Below are 7341 nucleotides of genomic sequence, written 5' to 3'. Positions count from 1 at the left end.
AAAAAAGAATTCCTCGATCATAAAATAAAAAAAGAAAAAGCAGACAGGAACAGTTTGATTCTTTAAACAAGCAGGTTTTGGCGAAGACTTTTGAAACTTGTGGCCTTAAAAGCTTAAGGGGTAAAAAGTTTGTGGGCCATGACATCTGTATGGCTATAAAAGCTTCTCATTAAGGGTAAATGGGTAAAATGAAAGAGTTTAAATTTGAGTTATTTTCAAATTTAGAAATGTGTCATTTGTTTTGGAATAGACTAAAAATGAAAGTACCTCATTTAATACGAAACGGAGGGAGTATTTAAAAAAAGTTAAATAAAAATTTCAAGTTTATTGAAGGGATGCAACCCTTAAAGAATAGGAGTAGTTACTAATGTTTGCATTACTTTCTAATTAACGATTCCTGCATACTCTCTAAATTTATACTACTCTTCATATTAGGGGCCTTCCAAGTACGATTGTGCCTTTGTGAAACCAAAGAGAAGATAGTCACAATTTACAAAGCTACTCAAGAAACAGCCTCTGTGAAACAGTTGCTTCGGTCTTCAGATTAAAGGGAATAGAAAATGAGAATATTAGCATTGTTGAATTTTATAGAGTACTTTAGTGTTAGTACATCTGCCTCCATAGTGAAAGATATCTAGAAGATAGAAAATGTACGTTGATTTTAGATGATGAAATTATGATGTCTCCAAACATTAAGACCCATTGTGACTGAGTGAGATGCCTTTTTGAATAAATATCATATTGAAGAGGGGAAAAGTATGATCTTATTTGTTGAAAATTAAAGCAATTATCTTAAAGACACACATATAGAAAACAAACACAATAGTTTTAACGATCCAAAAAAAAGTAAAGGAACGAAGGTGGATGAGCGGAAAAGAATTAATTTTAAGAGCACTGATACATCAATATAAAAGGGCATCTACAAAGGAGCTGTGCTTCGCTTTGCAAAGTTGGCAATGAATAGTGCCCGATAATATTGCGTCAAAGTAATACGATTTTATGAAAGAAGGTGTGACATGACATTGTCAAGGATTTTACCGTGCCCGACCATTATTTGGAGAGATTGGAATGGTTTTATAATGACAAAACATGTTCTATTTTCTTTTACTCAACTTATGATTTATTTGTTTTCTACCCTTGATCATTTATGAAATACAATTTTTATAAATGTTGGTAGAGGATCATAATTTCATAATATATATTGCGTCTTGCATGCATATGTTATGATTAGGAACAAGAAAGGATATATTACTTATTCCTTAATTTTGACATGTGAAATTGGGTTTTTGGTGTACAATTTAAATTCACGCATGTTTTATGTGAAAGATTATAGTTCCAAAGTTGGTAAGACGTGGTTAGTTTTACATTAATATTTGAATATATTTTTGAGATTATGAAATAAACTAAATTTACATTTAGATATTATTTAAAGGTTGGTAATCTTTTATCATGAATTTGATACCTCTTGAGAGAAGACAAAATAACCCTTTTAACAAAATATATTGATTATATTGTGTTTTTCCAAATAGTTTTGTTTTTTCATAGTACATAAATTTTAAAGAAACAATTTAGCCGTTAGGAATAAACTTTTCAAAGGGTTGGTTGTTTTATTAAAGGGAACAACTCTTTGTGAGAGAAAAAATACAATATTTGTTTTATATATTATTATTATTTACTATTAAATAATACTATTATATATAGCTATTCAATGTGATTTTTATGACTGGTGTTATGAACTAATAAATTATATTAATCTATAAAGGAATAGTTTATTTGTTCCCCGCCATTTGTCCTGAACATTAAGAAAACTAAACATGAAGGGAGAATAAAATTAAGAATAACGTCTAATTCTTTCATCTCGAATTTTGTAAAACAAGTGGGTTAGAAGAAAATTGTATTTTTAAGGAACGATAGTTTTTGTGCCCCTTATTTATTTATAAAAGAAAATATCAAATAGATCTTGATCAACCTTAATTAGTACTCTAGCACTTGAATAATTACTAATTTTAAATTTAAATAACCTAAATTCGTGAGCAAATGAAGAATATTATGTTGAATTAACATCAATTAAAAAGAGCCACGTAGATATATAAATCTAATTCTATATTATATTATATTAAAAAAATTTAAACCTTAAAACTAAAAAATTGAAGACCTATTTTAAATAACCTTCATACCTTATTTATAAAACTGAAAAAGAAAACGAGGCCTACAATATGAACTTCACATCTTCTTCTTTCCTCATTTTTTCTTTCGGGTGTAGACATCAATATTGAGCTAAAAGTTTGGAATTATGGGTAAAGATGCATAGCATGAGTATGGATTCAGTGGATCGGGGTCGGGATCGGGAATCAAAACTCTTCGTAGAAGTGATAGGCGATACATTAAGCCTCTTGAAAAAATCACATGTCTCTATGTAAATTTGAATTATGTTTCAGATGATATTCAATCGTCTTATCTCGATAAAAAGCCTTTATACGAATTATTCACCTTGTACTTTATTCTTTCATGTAGAATTAATTACTCAAATATTTGTCTTAATAATATTAATATTATTTTATAAAGCTGTGTGATACACGACTAAGCATACACGTGCAACCCACGTGCCGAGAAGCTAGTATAACATAAAATTTGTTCCGGAAAAACTTGGCTTTTATAGTAAAATGCTGTTACATAGAGATGTTGTTATTGAGAGATCTGACTGTACTATTCTTTTCATTTGCTATTCACTTTTAAATTTTACACTAGGCAAAAGGCTATATTAAACCAATCCTAAGAATCTCAACTAGGTATCAACGCTCAGGCATAGAGCAAACAAGCATGGTAATAAGCAGAGGCGGATTTAAGATTTTTAATACATGGGTGCACTACGAAAAAATGAGGAAAAAATATATTAAGTGGGAATTGATCACTATTCCTCTTGGTAAATAACTCACCTTTAAACAAGTGCACCATCCAACCTTCTTGGAGAATGGGTGCAGACAATTAATATTATACAAATTTTAAAAAATATATACAAAAAATATCTAATGTTACGGAAAAATCATGGGTTCACATGCCCTATATTTTTGATTATACATCCGCCCCTGGTAATAAGATGCTCTATTAAACTTTAGGATAGGAATTGAAGTTTCTTTGCAGTCGAAGCGTCTTTGATTTCTTTTTATCCATATCATCTACCCAAATAACAACATGAGTGGTGTGTGCTAAACTTTCTTTATTGTGTTGTCGAATCCTATTCGAACATCAGTTCCTTCGCATATTCAGGAACATATCCCACAATTGAGGTGTCTGATATTCATAGTAATGTATTATGCGTTTCTTACAAACACACATCATCTACTACATGTCTGCCTCTGATGCATTCCTGATTTACGAGCTAAGAAAAAGGGGAAAGAGAAACAATAACAATAACATACCCAGTACAATTCCACGTAGTGCGAAAGAGAGACCTTAAGAGTAAAATTGGAAGAATTACTCTTGAACAGAATCTCTAGAACACAATTAGAATTTGAGTGTTAATGAGAGAAAATGAAGAGAGACGAGCTTTATTGATCTTAATTCTCAAAACTGAACATTACAATCACAAAAGTCCATATCTATTGTATGCGGTAAAATCGGAGGGTCCAATTTTTGGCCATTACGACGCTTCGTAAGCAAGTTTTCCAAAAGCTCGAGACTACGGTCGAGATTTACACCCAAGGGGTCATTGATGCCCGACCTCGAGACAGTGCAAGTCGACAATTATGATAGAAAAGTGGGAAGTTCCCTAGGCGCACGACTAGAGCTGACAAAGTCTAGTAGGCTAGCTCTGACCCGTATCATGGCGTTAAAGGGCTGTACCAACCCCATATCTTTATAATTAATGCATTTGTACTATGTTGGGAGTCCCCCTCATATATAAAGGGGATCCTTGTCATTTTGTAACGGGATCGGATATTCAATACAAAATACACTAGAACATTCTCTCTGCTCTCTAACATATTCTCTTGATCTCATTAGTTCCATTTATTGCTTATATTCATTGTGTTCTATTTATTGTTCTTCATTTATTGCTAATCATAAGCCATAAAGAGCCGTCATTGATTTTATTAAAACTATTAGTCTTCCATCGACTACCCTTAGTGAGACATCAAACTTGACCCCGAGGCCCCGAACAGGCAGGCTCGAGGCCCCGAACAGGCAGGCTCGAGGCCCCAATTATCAAACAGTCGGTTTGGTTATCACCTTGCTCTCTAGCTCTTATCTTATTTCCAAATTTTTCACTTAGAATCTATTGCTTAAACAACTAGCATAAAAATAAATCATGTATTTTTAGAACCACATAATCAAATTTAATTGTTATTACCATTTTCAAGGTAAACAGTTTGGCCCCCACCGTGGGGCTAAAAATAATAGTGATTATATTCTTGCTGGTTCACTCCATAACGCAAGTTATCTTTCACACTTTTTCTTGTCCAAGATCTTCGATTTCAGGTCAAAATGTCTAACTCAGTAAATAACAATCTTGAGGACTATGGAGAGAACGATGTGGATGTTCCAGGTGTTGGTGTACCACCACGAAACCCTGAGAATGCACCAGAACCAATTCCCATGGACGCGATCTCATGCGATGCCCAACACGTCGATATAAGCTCCCACACCAACAGGAGCGTACATCAAGGAGATCAACAAGAAGTCCAAAAACCCCAGCTAGGGAAGAACATGAAGTTAGCCTTCACGTTATTTTCGAAATGTTACAGGCACAACAGTTGGCGATTGCTCAGCTGCAAAGTCACCAGAAAACCCCCGACACGGTAGCACCGGAAAGGGCTCCCCAAGCCGAGCAGGTACCAGAAAGATCAAGCAACAATGGGTCGGCTGCCGACCCCGCCATCGTAAAGATGCTCGAGAACCTCACAAGGATCGAGTCGAGCGAGAAGAAGATAGAGGCCAACGATAAGAAGGTAGAGACCTACAACTCTAGGGTCGACCAAATTCCGGGTGCACCCCCGATCCTGAGGGGTGTAGATTCGAAGAAGTTCATACAAAAGCCCTTCCCGCAGGAAGCTGCTTCGAAACCCATTCTAAAGAAGTTCAGAATGCCCGACCTTCCGAAGTACACTGGAACCTCGAACCCCAACGAGCACGTCACTGCTTACACTTGTGCAGTAAAAGGCAACGACCTGAAGGACGATGAGATCGAGTCCGTCTTACTAAAAACGTTCGGAGAGACACTCTCGAAAGGGGCCATGATGTGGTATCACAACCTAGCTCCTAACTCCATAGACTCATTTGCCATGCTGGCAGATTCTTTCATAAAGGCACATGCCGGTGCCATCAAGGTAGCTACAAGGAAATCCGACATCTTCAAAATCAAGCAAAGGGAGAACGGGATGCTACGAGAGTTCGTATCTCACTTTCAAATGGAACGAATGGAACTACCACCGGTCTCCGACGACTGGGCGGTGCAGGCCTTCATCCAAGGTTTGAACGAGCGAAGCTCGATAGCTTTAAAGAAACTGAAGCAGAACCTAGTAGAGTATCCTGCCGTGACTTGGTCGGACGTCCACAACCGATACCAATTGAAGATCAGGGTCGAAGACGGCCAACTAGGAGCCCCCTCGGGCTCGGTATATTCTAACATGCTTCCGGTAAAGGAGTCAAAGCCGATTAAAAAGAGATACCAACCATACACCGAAGATAGAAGAAACGCCCCGAGGCACAACATACCCCGCAATGACCGAAGAATGGATCGAGGCCAGAACCCTCGGGGACTTGTCAGCAGAGCTGGATTCGATAGGCACACAAGGCCGATGGAGGCACCTCGCTTGTCGGAATAAAACTTCAATGTCGATATTTCAGACATCGTATTCGCCATCAGTAAAATCAGAGACACCAAGTGGCCAAGGCTCGTGCAATCAGACCCTTTACAAAGGAACCATAACTTAGTGTGTGAATTTCACAACACGCACGGCCATAGGACCGATGATTGCCATCAACTCCGGGAAGAAGTAGCCCGACTTCTCAGCAAGGGTCACCTCCGAGAATTCCTCAGCGACCGGGCCAAAAATCAGTTCCGGGAAAGGGAGGCAGCCAAGAAGAACGAAACAAATGAGCCGCAACATGTCATCCACATGATCTTGGGAGGTATCGATGCTCCAGAAGAACCCATGATCAGAAGAACAAAAATATCCCTCACTAGAGAAAAGCAAACTCGAGGCTACATTCCCGAGGACGCACTCACATTCAGCGACGAGGACATCGAGACCTTGTCTTATCCTCACAACGACGCTCTGGTAATTTCTTTCCTTGTAAATATATTTCAAATTAAACGTGTACTTGTGGATCAAGGTAGCTCGGCCAATATTATCAGGCCGAGGGTGGTAGAGCAGCCCGGACTGCTCGACCAAATTGTACCCGCCTCTCGAGTCCTCAGTGGGTTCAACATGGCAAGTGAAACAATGAAAGGGGAAGTCACCCTCCCGGTCAACGTAGCCGGCACAACCCAAAATGCCAAATTCCATGTCATCGAAGGAGACATGCGATACAACGCCTTATTTGGGAGTCCATGGATACACTGCATGAGAGCAGTCATCCACCTTCCATCAAATGATGTAATTTCCAACAAAGGATGGGATAAAAACCGTCTACGCGGAGCAGCATGCAGCAAAAGAGATGTTTGCGGTGCACGATATAACGCCGACACCAATACCTCCGCCACCGAAGGAGCTAAAGGATAAGCAAATGATGATGTAGCGATAGCAAGCTACATTCTCATCTACGCCCGACTGAACAAAACGAAGGACCCTACCGAGTCCTCATAACAAGCGACTAAATCACATCGAGGCCCGAAGCGCAGCCAACACTAAGGTATGGTCATCTCCCTTTGTCAGTTACATCTTATACTAAACCTGAGTGCATGTATCTGATCGAAACGGTTGAAGCTCTTTCCAACTCGAAGGTATTAGGTTTCAAAAGCATGCGTTGCACTCTTTTTCTTCGATCGGGTTTTTATCCCAAAAAGGGTTTTACCGACAAGGTTTTTAACGAGGCAACATCTTTATGCTACCTAAGGAAGACTCAACAAGTATTCAAGGCTTCTCTTCAATCAACCTCGAATACTAGGGGGCATCCCCCCAGAAGATCACCTCCTCGGAAAAGCCAAGATATGCTGAACAGGGTCCCGATAGGAAAATAATGTACCGGGCCAAACGGTCGAACGAACCGTGCCCGTATAGAATTACTGAGCCCTTAACAACAAAGACATGTATGAAATAATCAAAGAACACTTTCCACAAGCATTTCGCATTTCAAAGAAGCTCGGTATTTTTGCAAAAATGGCTCCTAGTAAAAAACGTC

This window comes from Nicotiana attenuata, unplaced genomic scaffold (genome assembly GCF_001879085.1).
Source record: "Nicotiana attenuata strain UT unplaced genomic scaffold, NIATTr2, whole genome shotgun sequence".
Taxonomy (NCBI): domain Eukaryota; kingdom Viridiplantae; phylum Streptophyta; class Magnoliopsida; order Solanales; family Solanaceae; genus Nicotiana; species Nicotiana attenuata.
The sequence above is the reverse complement of the archived record's forward strand: the minus strand, read 5'-3'. Positions refer to the sequence as shown.